At 32.2% G+C, this 20,366-nt stretch overlaps 1 pseudogene; it reads left to right on the top strand.

Annotated features, from left to right (window-relative positions):
* The first annotated feature begins 17,951 nt into the window (after nucleotides 1–17,951).
* Nucleotides 17,952–20,135, top strand: LOC139847945 (floral homeotic protein PMADS 1-like; annotated as a pseudogene).
* The last annotated feature ends 231 nt before the right edge of the window (nucleotides 20,136–20,366 follow it).

The following is a 20,366-nucleotide window of genomic DNA, read 5'->3' as shown; positions in this document are numbered from 1 at the left end:
GGTTAATGTATTTCGTTAGAATTCACTATGGTGTAGCAGTGCGCGATGTTACAGTACTCGTTATATGAGGCCAAAAGAGCGTGTGTGATTGGTGGGTTATGACCATTGACGTGGTCCGCTAACTTCACCTTGGGAGTATTGTTATATCGGTATGGTATAACGTATCGGGAAATGCGAGTACCGATGGGGAATGGGAGTACCATTCCTGTGTTGAGATTTGGGAGGTGGATCACGTGTGGATGCGGATTCACGATGACGCGTGTAGTTCGGTCATCTTATTGTGGAAGTGGATCACGTGTAGTTCGGATTCACAATGACTCGTGTGGATGCGGTCATTATATTGTGGAAGTGAGTCGCGTGTAGTTCGGATTCACAATGACTCGTGTGGATGCGGTCATTATATTGAGGAAGTGAGTCTTGTGTAGTTCGAATTCACAATGACACGTGTGGATGCGGTCATTCTATTGGGATAGTGACTCTCGTGTAGTTCAGATTCACTAGGGCACGTGTAGTTCGGCCAATCCCGATTGTTGTTGCGATGGAGGTGGTGAGTAGCGTGTGGTTGCGGATTCACTAAGGCGCGTGTAGTTTCGGCCAGCCTTCATGTTGATTGGATTTGTGAACTATTGGTTGTTTTATACACCAATGGTGGGGTCGCGAGGACCATGTTGTGTGATTAGTGATGCGATAGCCGCGTTTCGCTCACATGTTGTTACGGGTGTGACGTTAGTCGATTTTTTACACCTTGGAATTTGCGTTGCCATAGTCGTTTGGACGCTATCGGTTTTAGCCGTTGCTTATGATGTTACGATAGTTGCGTATTGTTCGTTTTGCGCACTACAAGGGATGTTAAGAGGTAAGGGTAATCCGTAAGGATTCGTTTGTTCGGTCTTCACCGTTCGGGTTGTTGGCCTTATTTTGGTATGTGGTTACTTTAGCATTGTACTTATTAGGGGTACGCTAAAGGGGTGATATCTCGGTACGAGATTGGTTGAGTTTTCCCGATGTGAGGGATTGAGCAAGTTTTAGTGCACGAATTTGTGAATTTGATAAATCGCAGATGACGATTTAGTGTTAAAGACGATTCATTGAGAAGGATTGCCTAGAGAAGTTGGAAGGAAACATGATATTTCCGCGTATGTTAAGAGATTGTGGTAGATTTTGGATGTTGTGTGCATTGCATGTTTCGGCATGCGTACACGTGTGTATTTAGTAAGTGGAATAATCCTCGAGATTAACGATAAGTATGGCGGAAGTCATTTTGGAATATATGTTTGAGGACCATTGAGTGTTGTTGGTTAAGTGATGGAGATCACGAGGACGTGATCCAATTTAAGTGGGGGAGAGTTGTAAGACCCTGATCCTGTTTCAGTAGAAGTGGACGCTGTCCAAATTTTGGGACGCCGTCCAGCAAAGAAATGTAAGACGCCGTCTAAAATTTGGGACGCCGTCCAACATAACTGACGGGCCAGCTGTTAGTTTATTTTAAAAAGGGGCAAATTGGTAATTTACTTGAGTGTCGGTTTGGAGCCTTCAGAGCTGATCCATTGGCCATTTGTGGACCTCATTCACCCACACAAACACTCTCTTCAAACCCTAGTGAGAGAAACTCATTTTTAGTGAGAGAGAGCTTGATTTGGAGAAGAAGGAGTCGGATTCTCTCCAAAGCTCGGGTTCTATAGTTGTTCATCTCGTTCACGGCTACATTGTGGTAATATTGGTAAGTTCAAACTCCAAATTTCATTTGTTAGATTGATATTCAAGTTAGGGTTTGAGCTTGATTAGTTGTGAAACCCTTTTAGATGATGAAGTGGGTTTATGGTGACTAGTTATTGTGGTCACATGGTGGGTATTGGGTTGGTTGACGTTTTGTCCATGATTAGGCTTTGATAATGGGTATAATCACTAGTGTTAGTAATTATGGAAGTGTTGGAACCCATTTGAGGGTATTTTGGTTGATTAATTTTGAAATGGGTCAAAGTTAGGGTTTGGTGTCAATTTGGGCAAGACGAGTGTTTAACACTTGTGTTCGAGTTTAATTGGCGTATTAGGACCATTCTCACTTGTGTTAGTGATTATTGGTTGGTTTGGACGCGGTTTGGTGCTTGGAAGTGCAATGGGTCGAAATTGCACTAAGTGACGATTTGAGTTGGTTTGTAAATCCACTCTAAGTGTGTTGTTTGTATTATGATAATGGAATAGGTAATTTCCATTGGCGAGTTGCGGATTAATTTGGTTACATTCATCAAAGACGACAAGGTGAGTGTTAATATCCTATGTGCATATGTATGTGTAGGATGGGTGCGGGTCGAGTGAAGTGGTTCTCGGTTATAGAGCTTACTTCACATATAGGTGGATTTGATGGACTTGCGCATAGGTCCAATTGGCACGGTTGTGCATTTTGGTTGACCACCTTTGGTGAGGTGCACACTTTGTGTGTACGTTATCACATGTGCTTGTGATGTAGATTATATAACCCCAATGGCGAAGGGTTGATATTGAGTTGTGTTGTGGATAACCCCGATGTGGTGGATTTTATAATCCCGTGACCGTTGGTTTTGAGTTGAGAAGTGAATCACGTGTGGATGCGGATTCACGATGACGCGTGTAGTTTGGTCATCTTATTGAGGTAGTGATCTCGTGTGGTTGCGGATTCACTAAGGCTCGTGTAGTTCGGCCAACCTCGATGTTGTTGCGGTATTGAAGATAGTAGTCTTGTGTGGATGCGGATTTACTAAGGCTCGTGTAGTCCGACCAATCTTCATTTGGTATTTGGGTTAAGGGGTTAACCTTGGGCGTTTTACGCTTTATTGTTATATATATCGTTGTATCGTTGTGATGTAGCTAGCCCTCCGGGTGTAGCTTGTGGGTGTTGTTCATAGCGTCGTTGGTGAACTTACTTGTTGATTATTAGCTTGTTATATAGCGGTTGAACAGTATGCTTAGCTTGCCTTATACGTGGATGCTCCGGTATGTGTTAATTGATTATTCGTGTGGCGTATCCATTTTATGCATATATATATGTATGTAGTATATTCTCACTCACTAAGCTTTAGCTTACCCTCTCGTTATTTACATTTTTATAGATATTCATGGATGCGGTGGCTCGGGTAAGCGTGGGAACTAGAGGACTTGCGTAGTTGCTTAGAAGACGTGCTTTTGGATTTGATTAGGATTGGGTAGCGTATCCCCAATCACCATGCTCGGTCTTCGTTTTTGTGTTAAAATTTGTATGGTCGAAAACTCGTAATTTTGTACGAAAGTCGTAAAACGGCTGATGTGGGTCCGGTGTCGTAAAACTCGGTTTTATTGTAGAAAACTCTTAGTTTTAATTATTATAACATATTGTGAAAGTGTTTTCGTGTGAAAGTGTCGGGAAGCGGGTTTTCCGCTCGTGTGTAAATGTAAAACTGATCAGAATATTTCAGTTCATTTGGACGCCATCCAAAAGGCTTGGACGCCGTCCAGTCCTTCAGAACTGGACGCCATTCAGATGTACTGTCCCACAAAATTTTTTTTAAGGCGTGTTTTTGGTCGGATAACGGGTTGGGTCGTTATAATTTTTATTTACTAGAAAACTTTCTAAGGATTTAAAGCTCAATTGCCATTTAAAGAGTTCATAACCTAAAGCATTTCCCAATGCACTAAAGATTGCACGAAGAGAATCTTCATGAGTCAAGAAGGACATTTTCTGGTTCGCAGACCAAGGCACCACGGTATATATTATAATAATAATGTTATGTACATGACCGTAATAAATGACATGGAAAATGTCGCGAAATTCAGAAGTCATAAATGACATCCTTAGGAAAGGAAGCAGTGTATCGAGAGGGATGCTAAAGAAAGATATAAGGGCAAGATATAAAAAAAAATATAGTAAGGAAGCACCAAAAACTAAGGCAGAAATATAGACAGATAAGAAAGGCACTTAAACTAAGCCAGAAAAATTTATAGTCCTAAAGATTGCTAAGGCACCCTAACTAACATGTAAGGCTCACTTAAAATGCAATCCTGGTTCTCTATAACAAGCCTGGCTCTGATACCAACTGTAACACCTCATCAAAATCTCCATTGACGCGGATGTTAACTCTGGTTCCAGTGCAAGGCTTGACTTCTAAGTAACGGCAAAGTTCTACAGCAGAAGCATAATATCTAAGTACCTGAGACAAAACATGCTTAAAACGTCAACACAATGGTTGAGTGAAATTCATAGATTTAAAATTTATAATCAAAGATTTTTAGACCACAAGATTTATTTATAAAAATCATTATAAATCATATATCAAAAATAAATAATATGCCATGAGTTATAATATCGAGCTAAACATAAACCCCTGACACTGCGCGTGTGTCGGTAATCATTATTATGTACCCCCTTGACGATCAGTCAATGGGTAGAGATGTCGCTCTCAATAGGCCTATTCACAATAATTAAGCTTGCCACATTCAAATTCCAGCAATTAACGATATTATGGTAGGGATTTGCATGTAAGGATACAAGATAACAAAAGTCTCGTGAAGTTGCATATCAAAAAGTTTAGGCACTTGTGTCTAAGTTGTAAATCATTTCAAAAGCAAGCATGTGTCTCACCCCAAAATTTATAAAATACATTAAAATATGTAAAAGCAGGGCTATGAAGTTCACATTAATAGCAAGTAAAGTTATTCCACGAGAGAGAAGAATGAACGGGAGTAAACAACCGAGGTCTCAACCTAGAGATATAAGCGTGGTCATTAGTTTGTTCAATTCAACGAGTAAGTGTTCGTAAGAGTCTTATGAGTTGTTAAGTTTGCAGTCAAATTGTGTCCACTATAATCAAGTTTAAATATTGTAGATCTTACCCAAACCTCGGTGCTATCAAGTAAGTCAAAAGATGACCAGATGCGGGGGTCAGGAACTTTCGGGAGACTAAGTCTACAATCTTTCGTTTAATCCAAAACCTTTATTCCCATAAGCACTCTGAGATATCATCTCGTGATCATAAGTAACGATGAGATTCGTATAAGTCTATGTTATCGGAATGATTATACTTTCCACGTTTTATGTGCGTATAGGAATACGACACGCTTAATATTATTTATTATCATACTTTATAGTTTATTAGTTTATAATTTATACTTTATAGTTTATTAGGATGTTATAATATAATATAATATAAATTTTAGCCATAGATATGTATATATATCAATATAATTATTAGTTATATTTACAATATAAATCTATATATTTTATAAATAGTGTTTATGTTAACCATTGTTAAAATATGTACATATTAGTTCATCCAATTATAACCTTTATTATAATTGTATAAATATTATATCTCATGTAAATAATATGTGAAATTGAATTTGTAAAAGCGATTAAACTACAGGGACTGAATGTGTAAATTTAAAAAAAAATCTCAACTTCTTGTTTCCAGTCTCATACGTGATATTAGTTTTTAATATTTTTTTTACATAATTTATTTATTAGTTTTTGTAAAAGTATTGATAATCTAGGTACTGAATACGTAAATTCCAATTACCAATTCAATTCATGTGTACTGTAAAGTTGTCGACCAATACTACTATTACTTTACTTGTAATTTCATACTCCGTAGTTTTTAATTTAATATTTTTGTTTTAGTGTTTATTTATTAACGTTTGTAGAACTTTTAATAATGCAGGGAATGTTTTATGTAACTTTAATTAATATCATCATCACCTTCTTTCTAGCTCTGTACATGACGTACAAAAAGGAACAAAACAGAGTATTACCACTACTCTTATAAATTCTTGACTACTTTAATTAGTTGCAAATTTACATTACCAAGAAATTACGTATGTAATTTATAAGTATTGTTTCATTCATATTCAAATTCATATAGCTATAATATAGTAATTGTAGTGACCCGAACTTTTTCATGATTATATATTAAATGAAAACTATATTTGCATGATTAAATGTTTCCAACATGTTAAGCAATCAAACTTGTTAAGACTTGGTTAATTGAAACAGTTTTTGTGTTAACGTTTGACCACACAGTTTGTCCGATGATTCACGAACGTTATAACTTGTATATGAAATGATATTATATATATGAACATATATATATGTTTAATGTAATGAAATGATAAGTAAGTATCTCATTATGTATATTAACAATGAACCTTATACATAAAACAAGACTACTAACTTAAGAAATTCAAAACGATATCTATACGTAACGATTATCGTTGTAATAACGTCTTAATATTTATATATCATATTAAGATATATTAGTACATCATGTTATCATTAAAATGTAATAATTTAACATCTCATTAGATATAATAATAATGGGATTAATTACATTTAACGAAATATTTAACTTAAAGGTTTCAAAACAACACTTACATGTAACGACTAACGATGACTTAACGACTTAGTTAAAATGTATATACATGTAGTGTATTAAGATGTATTAATATACTTTTGAAAGACTTCAAGACACATATCAAAGTACTTCTACTTAACAAAAATGCTTACAATTGCATTCTCATTCATTTTCATCAACAATTCTACTCGTATGCACCTGTATTCGTACTCGTACAATACACAGCTCCTAGATGTATATACTATTAGTATATATACTTCAATTATCAACTATTAGCAGCCTTAATGAGTCATAAAACATGTGAGAACCATCATTTGGCAACTAGCATGGAATATCTCACAAAATTACAAAAAATATTATAAATCATTCATGAATTATTTACAAGAAAACAAACTTACACATCCTTTATATCTAATCCATGAGTCACGACCAAAAACACATACAAACACTTTCATTCTTCAATTTTCTTCATCTAATTGTTCTCTCTCAATTTCTATCTTCAAGTTCTAAGTGTTCTTCATAAATTCTATAAGTTCTAGTTTCATAAAATCAAGAACACTTCCAAGTTTGCAAGTTTACTTGCAAGCTTTCTAATCCATTCCAAGTAATCATCTAAGTTCAAGGAACCATTTTTACTTATAGTAGGTTATCATTCTAATTCAAGGTAACACTCATATTCAAACTTTGATTCAATTTCTACAACTATAACTATCTTAATTCAAGTAGTAATCTTACTTGAACTTGTTTTCGTGTCATGATTCTGTTTCAAGAACTTTCAAGTCATCCAAGATCCTTTGGAGCTAGATCATTTATTATCACTTCCAGTAGATTTACCTACTATACTTTAGATAGTAATGATGTTCATAACATCATTCAATTCATATATATATAACTATCTTATTCAAAGATTTAAACTTGTAATCACAAGAACATAGTTTAGTTGATTCTAAACTTGTTCGCAAACAAAGTTAATCCTTCTAACTTAAATTTTAAAATCAACTAAACACATGTTATATATCTATATGATATGCTAACTTAATGATTTAAAACCTGGAAACACGAAGAACACCGTAAAACCGGACATACGCTGTCGTAGTGAAACCGGGGGCTGTTTTGGGTTAGATAATTAAAAACTATGATAAACTTTGATTTAAAATTTGTTCTTCTGGGAAAATGATTTTCTTATGAACATGAAACTATATCCAAAAATCATGGTTAAACTCAAAGTGGAAGTATGTTTTTCAAAATAGTCATCAAGACGTCGTTCTTTCGATTGAAATGACTACCTCTTACAAAAATGACTTGTAAATTGTATTTCCGACTATAAACTTATACTTTTTCTGTTTAGTTTCATAAATTTCAGTTCATTATGAAACCATAGCAACTTGATTCACTCAAAACGGATTTGAAACGAAGAAGTTATGGGTAAAATAAAATTGGATATTTTGGCTTGTTTTAGCTACGTGAAACTTTGTAACAATTCTATACTAACCATAACTTAACTAACCTATATTGTATTATACATGTATTCTAACATATATTATGTAATCATGATAGATCATAGACACGTATACAATGTTTTGACATATCATATCGACGTCATCTATATATACTATTTAGAACAACCATAGACACTCTATATGCAGTAATGCTCGAGTTAGCTATACAGGGTTGTGGTTGATTCCAAAATAATATATATACTTTGAGTTGTGATCGAGTCTGAGACTTGTATACACTGGGTCGTGGATTGATTCGAGATAATATATATTGATTTATTTCTGTACTACTAACTGTGGACAACTAATTGTGGACTACTAACGTTGGACTGTTAACTTAACAAACTTAAATCGTTAAAACATAATAAAATATGGTATGAATATATTTCTATCATACTTTGATATATGTATATATTTGTTATAGGTTCGTGAATCGACCCGTGGCCAAGTCTTATTTTCGACGAAGTAAAATTATGTGAAAGTGAGTTATAGTCCCACTTTTAAAATCTAATATTTTTGGGATGAGAATACATGCAGCTTTTAAATGTTTTACAAAATAGACACAAGTACGAGAAACTACATTCTATGGTTGGATTATTAAACTAAATATTGCCCCTTCAAGTCTGGTAGCCTAAGAATTAGGGAAATGGCCCCTAATTGACGCGAATCCTAAAGATAGATCTAATGGGCCTAACAACCCCCATTCAAGTTATGAATGGCTTTAGTACTTCAATTTATATGGTGATTGCGATTGCCAATTTATGACATACTTGCGAGTATGCGGGGAATATTCTATATGCATTAAAGTTAATGTCGGTTACCACGTGTTCATCATATGAATGATTTTTATACACTTGCGAGTGTAAGATTATTGAATAAATGAAATCTTGTGGCCTATTATTACGATTTGATAAATATATAGGTTAAACCTATAACTCACCAACATTTTTGTTGACATTTTAAGCATGTTTATTCTCGGGTAATTATTAAGAGCTTTCGCTGTTGCATGCTAAATAAAGACAGGATTGGAGTCTGCATGCTTGTATAATATTGTTTAAAAACTGCATTCGAAGACTTAAGTTGTTGTGTAATATTATTGTAAACCATTATGTAATGGTCATGTGAGAAATATTTTAGATTATCATTATTTGATAATCTTCGTAATGTTTTTAAACCTTTATCGATAAAATAAAGGTTATGGTTTGCTTTTAAAAATCGAATGCAGTCTTTGAAAAACGTCTCATATAGAAGTCAAAACCTCGCAACGAAATTAATTAATATGAAACGTTTATAATCGATATGAACGGGACATTTCAGTAATATTAACTTTAAAAAGCTTAAGTTTTATATTTTATACCTTCGAGTAAGACGAACGAAAAAGACGAGTGATCGAGGGTGGTTGAGGGTGTTAGAGCTTCGCCAGAAATAGCCGCAGCAGCAGCTCCAAATAGCAGTAACAAGATCGAGTAGTAGCAGCTCTCAAGTGGGTTGTGGTGGTCGACGGACGTTGATTGTAGGATCATTTCATGTCCACCAACATGTATGACATATAAGCTCATGAGTTCCACATTACTCTAATACCAATTGGTGATAGAGTAAGGTTCCCATAAGCTTATATACATACATTTCTTTCTATGAGTTTCTGATGTGGGACCATTATGCATTTCTTTAACCGATTATCTCCAACAATCACCCCCTTAATCGGTGAATCCATGCTGCTTGACGAGCATCGGTGATCATCCTTGCTCTTTCTTTCTGCATGCTACTTACTACATGCTATCGATCATCGAATTTCATCCTCTTGCATCATGTTTACTTTCTTCCTGCTCCGGCTCTGATACCACGTATAGGATCGTTTCATGTCCACCAACATGTACGACATATAAGCTCATGAGTTCCACATTATGTAGTGACCCTAACTTTTCCATGTTTATATATATTAAATGAAATTGATATTTATATGATTAAGTGTTTCCAACATGTTAAGCAATCAAACTTGTTAAGACTTGATTAATTGAAATAGGTTTTATATAGACAATTGACCACCCAAGTTGACCGGTGATTCACGAACATTAAAACTTGTAAAAACTATATGATGTCATATATATGGATATATATATATATAGTTAACATGATATTATGATAAGTAAACATATCATTAAGTATATTAATAATGAACTACATATGTAAAAACAAGACTACTAACTTAATGATTTCGAAACGAGACATATATGTAACGATTATCGTTGTAACGACATTTAATTGTATATATATCATATTAAGATATATTAATATATCATAATATCATGATAATGTAATAATTTAACATCTCATTTGATATAATAAATAATGGGTTAACAACACTTAACAGGATCGTTAACCTAAAGGCTTCAAAACAACATTTACATGTAACGACTAACGATGACTTAACGACTCAGTTAAAATGTATATACATGTAGTGTTTTAATATGTATTTATACACTTTTTAAAGACTTCAAGACACTTATCAAAATACTTCTACTTAACAAAAATGCTTACAATTACATCCTCGTTCAGTTTCATCAACAATTCTACTCGTATGCACCCGTATTCGTACTCGTACAATACACAGCTTTTAGATGTATGTACTATTGGTATATACACTTCAATGATCAGCTCTTAGCAGCCCATGTGAGTCACCTAACACATGTGGGAACTATAATTTAGCAACTAGCATGAAATATCTCATAAAATTACAAAAATATTAGTAATCATTCATGACTTATTTACATGTAAACAAAAGTACACATCCTTTATATCTAATCCATATACCAACGACCAAAAACACCTACAAACACTTTCATTCATCAATTTTCTTCATCAAATTGATCTCTCTCAAGTTCTATCTTCAAGTTCTAAGTGTTCTTCATAAATTCTATAAGTTCTAGTTTCATAAAATCAAGAATACTTCCAAGTTTGCTAGCTTACTTCCAATCTTGTAAAGTGATCATCCAACCTCAAGAAATCTTTCTTATTTACAGTAAGATATCTTTCTAATACAAGGTAATACTCATATTCAAACTTTGATTCAATTTCTATAACTATAACAATCTTATTTCGAGTGGAAATCTTACTTGAACTTGTTTTCGTGTCATGATTCTGCTTCAAGAACTTTCAAGCCATCCAAGGATCCTTTGAAGCTAGATATATTTTTCTCATTTCCAGTGGGTTTATCCAGAAAACCTGAGGTATTAATGATGTTCATAACATCATTCGATTCATATATATAAAACTACCTTATTCGAAGGTTTAAACTTGTAATCACTAGAACATAGTTTAGTTAATTCTAAACTTGTTCGCAAACAAAAGTTAATCCTTCTAACTTGACTTTTAAAATCAACTAAACACATGTTCTATATCTATATGATATACTAACTTAATGATTTAAAACCTGAAAACACGAAAAACACCGTAAAACTAGATATACGCCGTCATAGTAACACCGCGGGCTGTTTTGGGTTAGTTAATTAAAAACTATGATAAACTTTGATTTAAAAGTTGTTCTTCTGGGAAAATGATTTTTTTATGAACATGAAACTATATTCAAAAATCATGATTAAACTCAAAATGGAAGTATGTTTTCCAAAATGGTCATCTAGACGTCGTTCTTTCGACTGAAATGACTACCTTTACAAAAACGACTTGTAACCTGTATTTCTGGCTATAAACTTATACTTTTATGTATAGATTCATAAACTTAAGTTCAATATGAAACCATAGCAATTGGATTCACTCAAAACGGATTTAAAACGAAGAAGTTATGGGTAAAACAAGATTGGATATTTTTACTTGTTGTAGCTACGTGAAAATTGGTAACAAATCCATACAAATCATATCCTAGCTAACTTATATTATATTATACATGTATTCTAATATATTATGTAATCTTGGGATACCATAGACACGTATGCAAATGTTTTGACATATCATATCGACCCATCTATATATATTATTTGGAACAACCATAGACACTCTATATGCAGTAATGTTGGAGTTAGCTATACAGGGTTGAGGTTGATTCCAAAAATATATATACTTTGAGTTGTGATCTAACCTGAGACGTGTATACACTGGGTCGTGGATTGGGTCAAGATAATATATATCAATTTATTTCTGTACATCTAACTATGGACAACTAGTTGTAGGTTACTAACGAGGACAGCTGACTGAAAATATTTAAAACATTAAAACGTATTAAAAAATGTTGTAAATATATTTTGAACATACTTTGATATGTATGTACATATTTGTTATAGGTTTGTGAATCGACTAGTGGCCAAGTCTTACTTCCCGACGAAGTAAAAATCTGTGAAAGTGAGTTATAGTCCCACTTTTAAAATCTAATATTTTGGGATGAGAATACATGAAACTTTATAAATGTTTTACAAAATAGACACAAGTACGCAAAATTACATTCTATGGTTAGATTATTAAACCGAATATCGCCCTTCAAGTCTGGTAGCCTAAGAATTAGGGAAATGGCCCCTAATTGACACGAATCCTAAAGATAGATCTATTGGGCTTAACAACCCCCATTCAGGTTATGGATGGTTTAGTACTTCGAGATTATTATACAGATGATAGGTTCTGTTTTGGGGATATTCTATGCATTAAGTTAACGTCGGTTACCAGGTGTTCAACATATGAATGATTTTTATCTCTATGCAGTTTGCGAAATGCCTGATAAGAGATGTGTTATAAAAATGAAATCGTGTGGTCTATTATTATGATTTAATAATATGTAGGTTAAACCTATAACTCACCAACAATTTTGTTGACGTTTTAAGCATGTTTATTCTCAGGTGATTATTAAGAGCTTCCGCTGTTGCATACTAAATTAAGGACAAGATTTGGAGTCCATGCTTGTATAATATTGTTTAAAAACTGCATTCGAAGACTTATGTTGATGTGTAATATTATTGTAAACTATTATGTAATGGTCGTGTGAAAAACGCTATATTTTAGATTTTCATTATTTGATAATCATCGTAATATTTTAAAGGTTATGGTTTGTTTTAAAATCGAATGCAGTCTTTGAAAAACGTCTCATATAGAGGTCAAAACCTCGCGACGAAATCAATTAATATGGAACGTTTATAATCAATATGAACGGGACATTTCACATTACTCTAAAACCAATTGGTGATAGAGTGAGGTTCCCATAAGCTTATATACATACATTTCTTTCTATGAGTTTCCGATGTGGGACCATTATGCATTTCCTTAACCGATTATCTCCAACATTGATGAAGGTGGTGGTGGTTCTCGGCCAAAAGTAAGCCGGAGGTGGTGGCTTGTTTGATCGTGTGGGATGATGTGGGTTCGTAATCGAGAGGAACAAGAACGAAATGTGTTTCGATTTTTGGGTGTTGGTGATCGACCCAAAAAAAAAATTGATGGTTTGTGTGGTACCAAGTTGACGGAATATAGGCAAAACAAAAGCACGTAATGGGTGAAACTAATGGGTTTAAGGGTTGAACTTGAGTTGGTATTTATAGAATAATGAATTATATTTAGTATTAGGTTCAAACTCCTCAATTTGAGGTAAAGTCCAACTCCATATACTTGAAAAGAAGTCAAGTTTGAATTATTGTTATTAATTTGAAAACTTCTGTAGGATAGATGGTCGGATGGATATGATTTATTAGTTGGGTTATTATATTATATTATTATTGTTAGGATAGAATAACTGTTGGTTGAGGATAATAACTTTTGAATTTAGTCAACTTATTATATAACCAAATGAGCCGATATGTAAGTGTTTATTAATTAATATATTTTTTCAACGAAAAATGAGACATGCATGTGTTCAAGTGATCTGATGACTTCAATTGAGAGTTACAATCTCCACGTGACCAAATAAAAATTGATTCAAATAATTAAATACTTATATTTATTTTATCATTTATTTAATTTAGTAATATTAAAGTTTTATAATTTATAAAAATATCACAACACATTTTTAATGCTTTATATTATTAACTTAAGTTACATATATATTTTTTAATTAATTATATCGTATCAAATTAATTCGTATAAGTTCTTAACCAAAGTTATTATATATTATATAACTTGAATTAACATATGTGTTGTCGTCTAAAAATATCATTTAGTCAACGTTGATTCGATTCGTATATTAATTATGTTCGGATAACAACCCTAGATATAAATACACATACACATGAAAAGAAACCTTAGGGGTAATTCAGTCATTTTAGGGATGGAAAAATAAGGGTTGTTATATGTGACGTTTATTCAAATTGATTGAGATTTTTGTGTACTTTTAGTCAAAATTGGTGATAAATTTAACATATCAAATTGTTCTATAATAAGTTATGAGCGGTCAACATATGTAAAAAGGTCAAAATTAACGAAAACGTCAAAATTGATCTCGCGATTTTAAATAAAACGGTGAGTAAATCAAAGTTATGGGTCAGAATATATGATCATGAAAAGTTCTTGTCCAACTAGCACCATGCGCCAAGCTAAGCACCACGCAGTGTGTGGTGCTTGGGGCGTGGAGCGTGTTCGCGATGAACAATGGATGTCTCGGTCGACATTATCTCGAAAACACATATACGCAACAAGCTACAAGCATGGTGCGTGGTACGTGATGCGTGGATAAGAAGCATTCTTGCAATTACATATTTTAAGGACATATTGTTAAATACATCTGAAAATGGGGGCATTATGACCAATTTCTCACATACACTCATATATATACATATATATATATATATATATATATATATATATATATATATATATATATATATATATATATATATATATATATATATATATATATATATATATAATGGCTGATTAAGAGGAAAGTGAATTCTTGGAAGAAAGTAAAAGATTATATACATATAATGTTATTTTCTAAGCAAAAATTTATCAAAAATCGTCAGAAATATTAAATTTTATGTGAAAAAATATCAAAATTCTGTAAAAAATATTATTTTACAGTAAAAATATTAACGGTTTTAACAAAATCAGCAACACTCACTACATAGAATGTTTTCGGAACAAAAAATTATGCATCATTTATCTTCACTTGGACAATTGACCCTTACATGTTCAAAGATTCGACTAATACAACTCTCAAACAAGAGTAAAAAAGAAAAAGATAATTAAATACTTAAAGTGTATTAATTGGTGCAAGTTGAAAGAAATCTCATGAGTTCATTTTATAGCCAAGGAGCTCACCTCCAACTTCTTTCACTAACCTATATATAACAACTTTCTTTTATAGCTACGAAAGTCACACATATTTTTTCCATTCATCAATGTAAAACTAAGCAACCATGTCCATACTTCTAACCAAAACTATAACCAAGAGAAATAACACAATCACCATAGAATAAGTAAATTCAGATTTAGTCATATTTTGTAAACTAAATATAATTGCATTTACATTTACTCATTAAAAATAAGACAATGCTAATTAGGGCCTTTATTTTTCAAAAAAATTCCTACTTATAGGTCGGAGATCCTTTTGGAAGCAATCTCTTTATCTATAGAACATTGAGAGAGATAACTTTCTCTATTGTTGGGAGTGTTTCACTTCGGGTGGAAAAATGACTTGTCTTTATTCTAGGATAGTGAATGATTGTCTACATCTCACATCTCATACATCGCATATGCGGGATTGAATTTTATTGTTGTTGTTGTTGTTCTTCTTCTTCTTCTTGTTGTTGTTGTTGTTAATTGGGGCCTTTAATCTAGTGGTTAAGTATTCAATTTATTATTAGTATTTATTTCTTTATTTAAATTCACTTTATATTAATTAAGTTTACAAAGATAATTTATTAATGAAAAAAATCAGAATAAAAATGTAGGTGCTGTGTTATATATACATACATACATATATGTATATATATACACACACACACACATACATGTATATATATACATACATACATACATACATACATACATACATACATACATACATACATACATACATACATACATGTACGTACATCAGATGTATGATAATTAGTTATCATACATTTGATGTATGTTAACGTACTGTAAAAAAATATTATTTTTTATTTTCTTTAATCTACACAATGAATACGAACCACATACATTAAAAAATCAACATTTTAATCTCTAATTTTAATGCTATAAAATAACAAATTACTTATCCCTATCTTTAAAAAGGTGTTCATCCATTGATCTCTTATATATATATATATATATATATATATATATATATATATATATATATATATATATATATATATATATATATTCAAAAGTTCAAACGAAAACCATAAAAAGGGTGAAAACTGCAAGAAATGAACATAAAATAATTTGAAAAAACTTATATTTTACCTATATAATTAAATATATAGCTTCTCGTTCACATGTGCTTATTTGTTTGTGAGCATTTGAACATTTTATATAATTAATAATTTAACATTTAATTGTGGTAATAAATATTTGCATGTAATTTGTTGCATTTAAATGCATAAAAAAATATGAAATTCAGAAGTTCTCGCAGTTCTCGCCCTTTTGTGGTATATATATATATATATATATATATATATATATATATATATATACATACATATATGCGAGATCTATGGATAAGCTTAAAAATGGTACAAACGTGATAAACAAAATTTTAAATTTTTTTTTGTTTGAAATTTTTTTTAAAGGTCTCTTAATTAGCAAATTGAAGAAAACGCAAAAAACTACAAAACAAAATAATAATAAATAACAAAATCGTTCAAATATCGGTGATGAATGATAATAATCATGATGAATGATTAATTTACCATTCATCACTAATTTTGATGAATGATAAAATTAATCATTCATCACCGATGTTTGAACGCTTTCGAATGTTGTTGGCTTGTAAAAATAAAGATTAGGAGAACATTTTGATTCAGATTTATGAATCTAAAAAAGAAATTAAAAAAATGTGATTTTTTTATCCCGTTTGTAGCCCCGAAGTTATTTAGTCATGGATCCGTTATATATATATATATATATATATATATATATATATATATATATATATATATATATATATATATATATATATATAATTAATAAAATTGAGTTTAGGTTGTTAATTTGCATGCTCAAGACATCCTAAGTCCTAATTTGCATGCTCAAGACATCCTAAGTCCTAATACATTATCTCTTTGCACCGAAATATGCCCAAAAACATTGTAGATGCAGAAGCTATTTTACTTGTTCAAAAAGTAAAATTCAAAGTTACCAGATAATGAAATCTCGGTCTCTTACTAATCACATCTCGTTTTGTTTTACCGCTGTAGTATAGGCTCCAAGATCATATATTATGATCATTGTGACATGTATTGATTGTGGAGATTTTTTTGGGTGAAATGAGCGTCACATGTGGTAATGTTGTGAGATGAAGGGTTATATCGGGGTGTGTGGTCGAATCGAGTTGTGAAAACTTTGTAGGTAATAGTACAAAAATACGATTGGGGTTAGTTAAAAAAGAAATGAAATAATAATAAAAGGTTTAATAACGGCTCTTATTTCTTTCTCCACTTGAACGATAAACTTTGCATTTCTTTTTGTCTGAAAAGGCCTCAAAAGAAGCGTTATGAGCGTTTTAAAATGCGACATAAGGTAAACGCCCACTCTAAAGACAGTAAGAAATGGTCTAATATATACTCGTATTTACTTAAAGTACAGTGAAATTTTAGTCGATCAAAGTTACTAAATTGCCCTTGTCAAAGTGACCATAGAAAGGATCTAAATGTACTTGGGTAATTAAATTGCTTTATACAACCCCTCCTACCCTTTTCTAATCTCAAGCAATGCTTCCTATTTTGGGCAACAATTGCACCTTCCTTTCTTCTTGTTCCCTCCATTTCTCCATTCATAACATACACACACCCACACTTTTACTGTGTGCTCTCTCCTCACCACACAAATTCTAGACACATTTTTTGCATTTATCATATAATACTACAACCTTGATCAAAATCCTAACAAAACAAACTTTGTAGATAGATCTATATCTTGATAAAAAAATTTGATCAATCTATAAAAAGTAAAGATCAATATGGCAAGAGGTAAGATTCAGATTAAAAAGATCGAAAACTCGACGAATAGGCAAGTAACGTATTCGAAAAGAAGGAACGGGTTGTTTAAGAAAGCAAGTGAGCTTACCGTGTTGTGTGATGCTAAAGTTGCTATTATTATGGTTTCTTGTACTGATAAGCTTCATGAATACATCAGTCCTTCGATTACGTATGTATCGATTCGTTTTTCAAATTTTTTTTTTTTTTTTTTCATTATTGATTAATCAGTTTTCACTAATTAGTTTTTGTGTGTTTATTTTTAAATCAGGATGAAACAGTTCTTTGATCAGTATCAGAAGGTATCAGGAATCGACCTCTGGAACTCGCATTATCAGGTAACGATATGCGAAAAATAATTCTGCGTCTTTGAGTGTTGTATTTGGATCTTAGGTGCTGTTAATTGAAAGACAATTCTGGTTACATGTAAGAAAAATTTAAGAAACAAATTATATTAAGAAAAATAGTCAGTCTTTGTTATACGAGTATAATTTATGGAGTAATAATTGCATACAAAAATGAAAATTACCTGATTAATTCTCGAAGCTAAATAATATGGCTGTTAAAAGATTAAATAGCTAGAGATTTTTAGTCGGTTCAACATGATAATCACCTAATAAATGTTGGGCCTAACAATTAATAAATATTGATCGAGTTTATATTAGTGGATTCGGGCCTCAGATACCACAATTAACATGATTTTGGTATATTCTACGTGTTAATTAAGTGACGGTTAGGATTAGATCAACAGCCTAAAATGCGTATGAGCCTATGAGGTCCATCAGTCTTGCAGGCCTGTGTAACAACTGTTAGGCGAAAATTCATTGTTGCGCACAGTAAATAGACATGGAGAAAATGCGTGTATATGTTCCTTCTAAGTTGTGTGTTATGCAGAAAATGCAAGAGGAACTGAGACAACAGAAAGAAGTGAACAGAAACATGAGGAAGCAAATTAGGTACTTTACTTCATGAATTTTATTTTTTAAAGGGCCTCCAAGTGGGGATTGAACAAGAGTCTCCTTTGAATATTACCAAACGTCCAACCACTAGGCCACCCTTCGGTTACTTCCTGAAATTATTTGTTTATATATTATATATTTTCTCTCTTTTCTTAATGGTATTTGTTTAGGCAAAGATTGGGTGATTGCTTGGAAGATCTTGGCTTTGAGGAATTGCTAGAGCTCGAAAAAGATTCGCAGGAGGCTGTATACATTATTCGTGAGCGCAAGGTTAGTTTTTTACAAATATGATTGTGTTAAGAAACCTTTATAACATTGAACTAGAGCTAAAAGTTTATAGCTAATTTGCTCTATTAGAAGTACTTATACTTACATGCTTGTAGTATATAGTATATATGAATTATATACTATGAATTACATGCTAGTAGTATATAGTATATATATCAATTATACATATGATTATAATATTATAATATGAAGATCTCAAAGCTCATAATCTCAATGTAAACAAAAACTGCAGCTCAAAGTTATCGGTAATAAAGTGGAGACGTCCAAGAAGAAGGTATTTGTTTGTGTATAGTACTAGGTATTTCAGAACAATACCAAAATTTTGTAGTTATATATTTGTTTTAATTTTTCGCCAATTTGCCTTTTCATTTTGGTCTTCCAGGTGAGAAGTGCCCAAGATGTATACAAGAAACTCATGCATGAATTTGTAAGTATAGTAAACTTCAATTAACATTCATCAAACATATAACAAATAAACGGATAAAGTCTTTCCATTACGACTCTCAGGATAAGCATATAATTTTACTGAAATATACAACCTAATTAGGTTATCCATGACCGTTTCTAACTCTTTCCCTGAACACCATTTGATATTTGAATCTGAAACATATTGTGAAGATACCAGAATGCCACTAGACTATTTTAGGATGGTTATCAAGACAAAATGTGTACATTCTTTGAAGCACGTAACTATTTATCGACGACATATGTAAATGCAGGATATAAGAGGAGAAGATCCACAATACGGGATGATCATAGAAGATGGAGTCGAATATGATAATGTTTATGGATATCCGCATATTTGGTGCACAACATATGTTGACTCTGCGGTTGCAGCCGGACCATCCCAACAACCTTCATGCTAATGTAACCGGTGAAACTAGTGCATCTAATCTCACCTCCTTTGGCATGCTCGGTTAGGATCATATGTCACGTATTACCGATTAATGAACATATTTTGAATTGTGTTGAATTATTCATAAGTTTTGCCTGGTTTGATTGGCGTATGATAGACATTTTATGTGTCTCTTGTTGTATGTTTTGAGTTACTACCAACATTTTCATTTTTCATATATATATATATGGTGTTTGCTTTGTCTATACTTAATTGCCTTGTATAATATATCATATATATTCATATAATCAATAGCA

The sequence above is a fragment of the Rutidosis leptorrhynchoides genome, chromosome 5 (assembly GCF_046630445.1).
Source record: "Rutidosis leptorrhynchoides isolate AG116_Rl617_1_P2 chromosome 5, CSIRO_AGI_Rlap_v1, whole genome shotgun sequence".
Taxonomy (NCBI): Eukaryota; Viridiplantae; Streptophyta; class Magnoliopsida; order Asterales; family Asteraceae; genus Rutidosis; species Rutidosis leptorrhynchoides.
Note: the sequence above shows the minus strand (reverse complement) of the source record. Positions and strands in the feature narration are given on the sequence as shown.